The 10711-nt window shown below is 46.0% G+C and overlaps 1 pseudogene; it reads right to left on the bottom strand.

Annotated features, from left to right (window-relative positions):
- Positions 1–296: 296 nt before the first annotated feature.
- On the bottom strand, positions 297–10253 carry LOC140722143 (butyrophilin subfamily 1 member A1 pseudogene; annotated as a pseudogene).
- Positions 10254–10711: the final 458 nt, after the last annotated feature.

Below are 10711 nucleotides of genomic sequence, written 5' to 3'. Positions count from 1 at the left end.
AGATTAAACAAGTTTGGGAGAGAGAACTTAATGTGACCTTTGTTAATGAAGATGGTCAGTTCTTCTTTAATATGTGCCAATCAGTGTTTAATTCATTTTAAAATTGTTCACTGTTACTATTTAACAAAGGAGAGACTATCCAAAATATTTCCTAACATAGACAATTATTGCGATAGGTGTAAAACTGAAGTAGCCACTTTTTCACATATGTTCTGGTCATGTTCTTCACTAAAATCTTTTTGGAAATCTTTATTTTCTACAATTTCTAAAGCTCTGAAAATTAATTTACAACCTAATGTACAAACCTTTGATTTCTGTCTATACATGCAGTCCTCGCATGACCTTTATCCTCCTCCACCTCACTCTCTGCTCTAACACTCTGGTTCCCCTCCCTCTGCAAATCTTTTTAACACCCCCACCCCCGAGCCGCACTGGCAAATCTACCCACAAGAATGTTGGAGTTCAGGGGCAAACCATCCCGTCGGAACAGGCCCCACCTTCCCGGGAACAAACCCAATTGTCCAGAAACATGAAGCCCTCCCTCCTGCACCATCTCCTTAGCCACGTATTTAGCTGCACTCTCCGCATATTTATATTTACAGGGACTTTACTCCTGACGCCGGTCCCGGGACCCGACCCGTTCACAGACCCAGAGCGGAACCGGAGCAGATTCTCAGCCATTGGTTTCCATCCCAGGTCGCGAAGAAAGGATAAAGTTTCCCCGTGAATTTATTCCCAGTGAAGGTGTGGAGATGGGACTTGGTCTCCGCGTTGTAAAATGAAACTGTCCCGGACTCGTAAATGAGATAAACTCCCACTCTCCCGGGGATAGGACCGGCGGCGAGATGGAACTCGGGGGAGGGGAGAACACCGAACACGTCATGATCCCGATGTAACACGTCACCATTCCGCCTGATGATCCAGAATCCGGTCTCCGGACTCTGACTGACCCGTCCCTTCCTCTCCCCAGACTCTGCGGCGACTCCCAGAAACCAGAACCGATTCCCCGTCACCTCCACCTCCCAGTAATGTCTCCCCGATGTGAATCCCTCCGATCCCAGCACACATTCCCAGAATGTGAATCTCTTCCCGGTGTCAGGGAGATTTCTGTGGGTCCCGGTCCGTCTCACACTCTTCCGATCCTCAGACACCTCGAGATACGGATTCGCCGTTTCCACATCCAGGGTGACAGAGACTGGGGGGAGAAGCAGAGAATTAGAGAGTCCCCGGGGATCGGGTGGAGACTCGGACAGCGTGGCCCCGGGGATCGGGGGGAGACTCGGGCAGCGCGGCCCCGGGGATCGGGGGGAGACTCGGGCAGGGCGGCCCCGTGGATCGGGTGGAGACTCGGACAGCGCGGCCCCGGGGATCGGGTGGAGACTCGGGCAGCGCGGCCCTGGGGATCGGGGTGGAGACTCGGGCAGCGCGGCCCCGGGGATCCGGGGGAGACTTTAACCTTTGACTCGACAAAAGCAGATGGACAACTAATGTCTCCCCAAGGGTTTTCCGCTGGACGGAGAGCAGAGAGACCCCTGGCCCTTGACTCCTCAGACAGGGGAAACATCCTCCCTCACTCCTGCCTGTTGACCCCTGAAAGAATTTTGTGTTTTCATGAGATCTCCTCTCATTCTTCGAAACAGGGAACAGAGAACATAGAGCAGTACAGCACAGGAACAGGCCTGTCATACAATATTCATTTCATTTGTGAGTGTGAAGTGGGGCAGTGTGATGGTTTGAAACAGTAAAGGAGGTGATAATGGGAACCAGTAGGGGAGAGATGAATGGCAGATTGAACCAGGAGGGGAAGGGGTGGAAAGTCCTTGGGTGAACTGTGTGTGTAGACGTAATGAGAAGCTAAAGGGGGCAAAGATGGCAGATGAGAATGACTTTGTCCCCTTTCCCACAGCCCCATCCCCCGCAGCCCCTCATTAGGACAGGGGATGAATTTGCAGGGACCCTTAAGCAACACAGGTCCTGATGAAGTGTTTCAGTCTGAACCATGGACTTTTTACTCTTTTCCATAGGAACTTCCAAGCCTGCTGTTCCCACAACGATTTGTGTGTTTTAAATATACTCAATTATTTGGCCTCCACAACTGCCTGTGGCTGAATCACTATCATGTTTGATAAAAGAATTCCTCCTCATCTCTGTCCTAAATGGATATCCCTATAGTCGGAGGCTGTGCTTACTGTTCTCGACCCACCCATATCCTCCCAACATCAACTCTCTCCAGACAGGAGTCAGAGAGATCTGAAGAGACCCTTCATCAGGACCTTTGTAGCTTGGATTACCAGCATCTGCAGATTTTCTCCTGTTTGATTTATAAAGCAGAAGTTAATAAGTAAACTTCTTAATTAGTCAGAGTCTCAAAAATTATGGGGAGGAGGTGGGAGAATAGATAAATAGATAGATAGATAGATAGATAGATAGATAGATAGATAGATAGATAGATAGATAGATAGATAGATAGATAGATAGATAGATAGATACCTTATTAATCCCCATGGGGAAATTCAACTTTTTTTTTAGGGTTGAGTGGGATAATAAATCAGCCATTCTTCTAAACTCCCATGAGTACAGGCCCAGAACCAACAAACACTCCTCATATGTTAACTCTTTCATTCCCGGAATCATTCTTGTGAATCTTCCGGACCCCTTCCAATGCCAGTACATGTTTTCCGATAGAAGGGACCCAAAACTGCTCACAATACTCCAAGTGTGGTCCGACCAATGCCTTATAAAACCTCAGAATTACATCCTTGCTCTTGTATTCTAATCCTCTCGAAATGAAAGCAAACATTGAGTTTGCCAATCTTACCACTGACACGAACTGCAAGTTAACCTTCAGGGAATCCTGCACAAGGACACCCATGTCCCTTTGCACCTCTGATTTTTGAATTTTGCCCTGTTTACCGAATTGTCTATGTCTTTATTCCTTCGACCAAAATCGTACCTGCCTAAGTTTGTATATGCCAAACTCTACCTGTGCTACAAGATCCTTATTTCGTATACTGGTGCATTCAAATAAGACCATAAGACAAAGCAGCAGAAGCCGGCCGTTCGGCCCTTCGAATCTGCTCCGCCATTTTATCATGAGCTGATCCATTCTCCCATTTAGTCCCATTCCCCCACCTTCTCACCATGACCTTTGATGCCCTGGCTACTCACATACCTATCAATCCCTGTCTTAAATACACCCAATGACTTGACATCCACTGCCGCAAGAAATTCACAGATTCACCACCCTCTGGCTAAAAAAAATTCTTCGCATCTCCGTTCTGAATGGGCGCCCTTCAATCCTTAAGTCATGTTCTCTCGTACTAGACTCCCCCATCATGGGAAACAACTTTGCCACATCCACTCCGTCCATGCCTTTTAATGTTCAAAATGTTTCTGTGAGGTTCCCCCTCATTCTTCTAAACTCCACGGAGTACAATCCAAGAGCAGTCAAATGTTCCTCACATGTTGACTCTCTCAGTCCCGGAATCATTCTAGTCAATCTTCTCTGAACCCTCTCCAATGTCAGAAGATCCTTTCTTAAATAAGGATCCCAAAACTGCACAGAGTGCACCAAGTGACGTCTTACCAGTGACGCCTTATAGAGCCTCAACATCACATCCCTGCTCTTATATTCTATTCCTCTAGAAATGAATGCCAACATTGCATTCGCCTTCTTCACCACCGACTCAACCTGGAGGTTAACCTTAAGGGTACCCTGCACGAGCACTCCCAAGTCCCATTGCATCTCAGAACTTTGAATTCTCTCTCAATTTAAATAATAGTCTGCCCATTTATTTCTTCTACCAAAGTGCATGACCATACACTTTTCGACATTGTATTTCATTTGCCACTTCTTTGACCATTCTCCCAATCTATCCAAGTCTCTCTGCAGACTCTCTGTTTCCTCAGCACTACCGTCCCCTCCACCTATCTTTGTATCCTCAGCAAACTTAGCCACAAAGCCATCTATTCCGTAATCCAAATCGTTGATATACAACGTAAAAAGAAACGGCCCCAACACGGACCCCTGTGGAACACCACTGGTAACTGGCAGACAACCAGAATAGGAATTCTGGAATAGAATAGAATCAGCCAACGCGCTATCGAAGTACGTAACTTTGGATCCCTTTATTCCCACTCTCTGTTTCCTGCCTATCAGCCAACGCTCTATCGACGTACGTAACTTTCCCGTAATTCCATGGGCTCTTATCTCGTTCAGCAGCCTCATGTGCGGCACCTTGTCAAAGGCCTTCTGAAAATCCAAATACACAACATCCACTGCATCTCCCTTGTCTAGCCTACTTGTAATTACCTCAAAAAATTTCAATGGGTTTGTCAGGCGGGATTTTCCTTTAAGGAAACCATGCTGAGCTTGGCCTATCTTGTCATATGCCTCCAGGTAATTCGTAACCTCATCCTTGACAATTGAATCCAGAAACTACCCAACCAGTTCTCAAGCTAACAGGTCTATAATGCACTTTTTGCTTCCTTGCCCCCTTCTTAAATACCAGAGTGGGATTTGCAATCTTCCACTGCTCCAAAACCATGCCAGAGTCTATTGACTTTTGAACGATCATTGCTAATGCCTCCGCAATCTCCACAGCTACTTCCTTCAAAACACAAGGGTGCATTCCATCTGGTCCTGGAGATTTATCTACCCTTAGACTATTCAGCTTCCTGAGTACTTTCTCTGTTGTAATTGTGACTGCGCACACTTCCCTTCCCTGACACCTTTGAGTGTCCCGTATACTGCTGATATCTTCCTCAGTGAGGACTGATGCAAATACTCGTTCAATTCCTCAGCCATCTCCTTATCTCCCATTACAATTTCTCCAGCATCATTTTCTATCTGTCCTATATCCACTCTCACCCGTTTTTTATTCTTTATATACTTGAAAAAGCTTTTAGTATCTTCTTTGATATTATTTGCTGGCTTCTTTTTATAGTTCATCTTTTCCCTCTTAATGGCCTTCTTAGTTTCCTTTTGTAAGCTTTTAAAAACTTCCCAATCCTCTGTCTTCCCACTAATTTTTGCTTCCTTGAATGCCCTCTCCTTTGCTTTTAGTTTGGCTTTGACTTCTCTTGTCAGCCACGGTCGCATCCTTTTTCCATTCGAAAATTTCTTCTTTTTTGGAATATATCTGTCATGCACATTCGTCACTTTGCGCATAAACTCCAACCACTGCTGCTCTGCCGTCCTCCCGCTAGTGTCCCTTTCCAGTCAAATTTGGCCAGTTCCTCTCTCGTGCCACTGTAATTTCCTTTACTCCACTGAAATACCGACACATCGGTTTTCGTCTTCTCTTTCTCAAATTTCACAGTGAACTCAATCATGTTACGATCACTGTCTCCTAACGGTTCCTTCACCTCAATCTCTCTAATCACCTCTGGTTCATTACACAATATCCAATCCAGTACCTCTGATCCCCTAGTGGGCTCAACAACAAGCTGTTCTGAAAAGCCATCTCGTAGACACTCTACAAATTCTCTCTCTTGAGATCCTGTGTCGACCTGATTTTCCCAATCCACTCGCATGTTAAAATCCCCCACAATTATCATAACACTGCCCTTCTGGCAAACCTTTTCTATTTCCTGTTGTAATTTGTAGTCCACCTCACTGCAGCTGTTAGGAGGCCTTTATATAACTGCCATCAGGGTCCTTTTACCCTTGCGATTTCTTAGCTCAACCCATAAAGATTCTTCCGATCCTATGTCACCTCTTTCTAATGATTTAATATCATTTCTTACCAATAAAGCCATGCCACCCCCTCTGCCTACCTGCCTGTCCTTCCGATACACCGTGTATCCTTGTACGTTCAGCTCTCAGAGACATGCATCCTTTAGCTACGTCTCAGTGATGGCCACAATATTATACCTGCCAATCTGTAGCTGTACGACAAGATCATCCACCTTATTCCTTATGCTGTGTGTATTTAAGTATAACACCTTAAGTCTAGTATTTGGTACTTTTTGTTTTGATTGCACTGCAACTCATCCCAGTGGCTGCAAATTTGCCCCATCACCTGCCTCTCTTTCCTGACATCTTTACTGCTCACTATCTTAGATTTATTTCTGTTTCCTCCTCCTCCACTCTATCATTCCAGTTTACCATCCCCCGGCCAAATTAGTTTAAACCCTCCCTAACAGCTCTATTAAACATTCCCGCTATGGTTCAGGTGTAACCCGTCCTTTTTGAACAGGTAATACTTCCCCCTGGGAATGGGAATCATTGGGAATGATCCAAGAATCTGAAGCCCTGCCCCCTGCACCAGTCTCTCAGCCACGCATTCATCTGCCTGATCCTAATATTCTTCCCTCGCTAGCACTTGGCACAGGTAGCAATCCTGAGATTACTACCCTGGAGGTCCTGCTTCTCAGCTCCCTTCCTAATTCCCGGAAATCTCTCTTCAGGACCTCCTCCCTTTCCTCTCTATGTCATTGGTACCAACATGTACCAAGACAGCTGGCTGCTCGCCCTCTCCCTTCAGGATATTCTGGACCCGATCCGAGACATCCCGTACCCTGCCACCTGGGAGACAGCACACCATGCGGGTATCTCTACCAGGCTCACAGAATCTCCTGTCTGTTCCCCTGACTATAGAATCCCCTATGACTACCGCATTCCTCTTCTCCCTCCTTCCCTCCTGCACAACAGCGCCAGGCTCAGTGGCAGAGACCTGGTCACCGTGGCCGTCCCCTGTCAGGTCATCCCCCTCAACAGCATCCGAAACGATATACTTGTTGCTGAGGGGGGCAGCCACAGGGGTGCTCTCCACTATCCGGGCATTTCCCTTCCCTCTCCTGACAGTCACCCAGTTTTCTGACCCCTGTAGCCTAGGGATTACTACCTCCCTGTAGCTCCTGTCTATCACCTCTTCATTTTCTCTAATAAGCATTAGGTCATCAAGCTGCAGCTCCAGATCCCTAACACGGTCTCCGAGGAGCTGCATCTCGGTTCACCTGGTGCAGATGTGGCTATCAGGGAGGCTGGAGGTCTCCCAGGATTCCCACATCTGACACCCCGAACAAAGCACTAACCCTGCAGACATGCTACCTAATTCTACAGGAATGAAACAAAGAAAGATAGGTCTACTCACCCACTTACTTCGCCAAACACACGGACTTTTTAAACCGTTAGCTAATGTGCCCTGCTGTTCCCCCGACCGTCCAGGCCGATTTGCCAAGGGGAGAAAAAGAATCGGTTCCTCACTCTCGCCTCTTCCCGTTACCGCCTAAGCCCTACACTCTGCTGCCACCCACTCCGCTGCCCGCTGTATAGGGTGGTCATCTTTTTAAACTCTCCGCGCTGTCCTGCGCAGTCTCGCCGTTCTTGTACGCAAAGTTTAAAAAAAATCTGCCTTCCTTCAGAATTTAGCTCCCACGCCGCCCTTCTTGTCCCAATCTAAAAAAACACCTTCAGCCCTGTATTCATCAACCTATTCCACACTGTCCACATGAAATTCAGCAAGGCCTTTGATGTCGATGATAGACCACACTTGGAGCATTGTCTGCATTTCCGGTTCCCGAATACGGGGAGGATGTCATTACACTGGACAGGAGGTTTCAGGAGGATGTTACCAGGACTGGGGACTTGGGTTAAAAGCAGAGAGTGGATAAGCTTGGGCTATTCAGCTGTAGTGTAGGATGTTCAGGTCTGACTCCTTATCAAGGTAAATAATTCATTAGGAGCTTAAATAACGTTTCTTTTTCCAAGAATGAGAGTACAGAACCAAAGGCCTCAGATTGAAAGTGAGACGGGAAATTTTTTTGAGTGGTCTATCGGGTAACATTCTCATAGAGAGGGAGGTTGGTAAACGGAATTTGCCCTCAAACACTGTAGAAAAAGGAAAAAATAAAATATTTTAAGATAAATTTGGGCAGGTACACAGATGGGGAATGGCTAGAGGGATGGGGGGGGGGGCAAACACACACAAATGGGCCATGCTCAAGAAGACATCTTAGTCTTGCAGATTGATGAAGTGGGCCGTGAGTTCAACATCCATCAAACCCTCCCAGATCATCCTCCTGAGGAATCTCACCCCGGACTCTGTCTGTGAAGTGTTGATGTGACGTCACGTCAGAGTGCAGCTCAGTGCCACAGAACAGACAGACTGGGTAAGGACGGCAGATTTCAATCCTAAATGGGAATTTGTGCCTATTTCTGTGGCCGTGTGTCACACTCTGATAGTATATCTCTGTGTGTGTGTGTGTGTGTGTGTGTGTGTGTGTGTGTGTGTGTGTGTGTGTGTGTGTGTGTGTGTGTGTGTGTGTGTGTGTGTGTGTGTGTGTTGATTGTGGTAAATATCCGTGTGGTGTGTATACACATTGATGGAGAGTGTGCACATTGAAGAATTTGTATGTTGCAGTGTGTCATCACATGTCTGGTGTGTGTTGACAATGTGTCACACGTGATTGAGTTGTTTAAATGAATAAATGACTGTCTCTGAAGAGATTGGTTTCCAGGTTACTGAGGGAAATAACAATGTACATTGCTGAGACTCTGACTACAATCTGCCAATCCTTCCTGTGTATGTGTGTGAGGGAGCTTTGCCAGGCCGGTTATGCTGTCTGTGCTTCTCCCGAGATGAAATTTTGACCCATGTCAATGCTTGTTGTTGTGTCCGAGCTCATTCTCACAATGCTTCAATGTAGTGGTCTGATAACCATAAGACATAGGAGCAGAATTAGGCCATTTGCCTATCGAGTCTGCTCCGCCATTCAATCATGGCTGATCCTTTTTTTCCCTCCTCAGCCCCAGTACCTGGTCTTTTCCCCGTAACCTTTGATGCTGTGTCCAATCTAGAACCCTATCAAGCTCTCCCTTAAATACACCCAACAAGTTCCACAAATTCACCAGCTGCTGGCTCAAATTTATCTGCTTCTGTTTGAAATAGACGCCCCTCTATCTTGAGGCTGGGCCCTCTTGTCCTAAACTCCACCACCATGGGAAACATCCTTTCCACATCTACTCTGTCTGAGCCTTTCAACATTCAAAAGGTTTCAATGAGATTATCTCCCCATCTTTCTAAATTCCAGCAAGTACAGACACAGAGCTATCAAACGCTCCTCGTATGAGAACCCTTTCATTCCTGGAATCATCCTTATGAAATGAACCTTCTGCAATGCCAGCACATCTTTTCTCAGATGAGGAGCCCAAAATTGTTCACAATACTCAAGGTGAGGCCTCACCAGTGCCTTATAAAGCCTCAGCATCACATCCCTGCTCTTAGATTGAATGCTATCTAAACCCCTTGAATTGAATGCTAACGTTGGATTTGCCTTCCTCACCACTGACTCTACCTGCAAGTTAACCTTTAGGTTGTTCTGCAGAATGACTGCTAAGTCCATTTTCATTTCAGCTTTTTGGGTTTTCTCCGCATTTGAAAAAAAAAATTCCATATTATTTCTACGACCACCAATCTCTGTATCATCTGCAAACTTGGAAACAAAGCCATCTATTCTAGGACAAGAGGGTATGACTTCATGATTGAAGGACGTCCTTTTAGAACTGAGATGTGGAGAAATTACTTTAGTCAGTGTGTGGAAAATCTGCGGAATTTGTTGCCACAAGTGGCTGTTAAGGCCAAGTCCTATTTAAGGCAGAGATAGATAGGTTCTTGATTAGCCAGGGTATCAAAGGGTATGGAGTGAAAGCAGGGGAGTGGGGATGACCGAAAGAATTGGATCAGCCCATGACTGAATGGTGGAGCAGACTCGATGGGCCGAATGGCCTATTTCTGCTCCTATATCTTATGGTTTATTCCATCAGCTAGATCTTGATATACAGCATTAAATGATGGTGTCCTAACACTGACCCCTGTGGAACACGAGTCACTGGCAGCCAACCAGAAAAGGATCCCTTTACTCTCATTCGCTGTTCCCCACCAATCAGCCAATGTTATAACCATGCCTGTAACTTTTCTGTAATACCATGGCCTCTTAACCTGGTCACCACCTTCATGTGTGGCACCTTGTCAAAGGCCCTCTGAGATTCCAAATATACAACATCCACTGCATCCCCTTCATCGATCGTACTTGTAATCTCATCAAAGAATCTCAACAGGTTTGTCAGGCAGGATATTCCCTTAACGAAGCCATGCTGACTTGTCCTATCTTGTCCAGTGTCACCAAGTATTCCATATCCTCATACTTAACAACTGACTCCAGCTTCTTCCCAACCACAGAGGTGAGGCTAACTGGTCAATAATTTCCTTTCTGCTGCCTTCCTCCTTACGTAAAGAGTTAAGTGACATTTGCCATTTTCCAGTCCTCTGGCACCGTGCCAGGTCCAATGATTTTTGAAAGATCATTTGAAATGCCTCCAAAATGTCTACCACAACCTCTTTCAGAACACTAGGGTGCAGTTCATCTGGTCCGGGTGACTTATGTACCTTTAGGTCTTTCAGCTTTTTGAGCACCTTCTCCCTTGTAACAGTAACTGCACTCACTTCTCTTCCCTCGAACCCTACAACACCGGGCACAGTGCTAGTGTCTTCCACGGTGAAGACTGGTGCAAAATATTTGGTTTATCTGCCATCTCTTTATCCCGCGTTATTATATATCCAGCTTCATTTTCTAGCGGTCCTATATCCACTCTCATTTCTGTTTTATTTTTTTACAATACTTGAAAAACAATTTGATATTGTTTGCTAACTTGTTTTACAAAGACAGGTGTGTAAAAAGGGCCTGAAGGATCATTGGAGACCAGGGT

This window comes from Hemitrygon akajei, unplaced genomic scaffold (genome assembly GCF_048418815.1).
Source record: "Hemitrygon akajei unplaced genomic scaffold, sHemAka1.3 Scf000070, whole genome shotgun sequence".
NCBI lineage: Eukaryota > Metazoa > Chordata > Chondrichthyes > Myliobatiformes > Dasyatidae > Hemitrygon > Hemitrygon akajei.
This window is presented reverse-complemented; position numbering and strand designations above follow the sequence as displayed.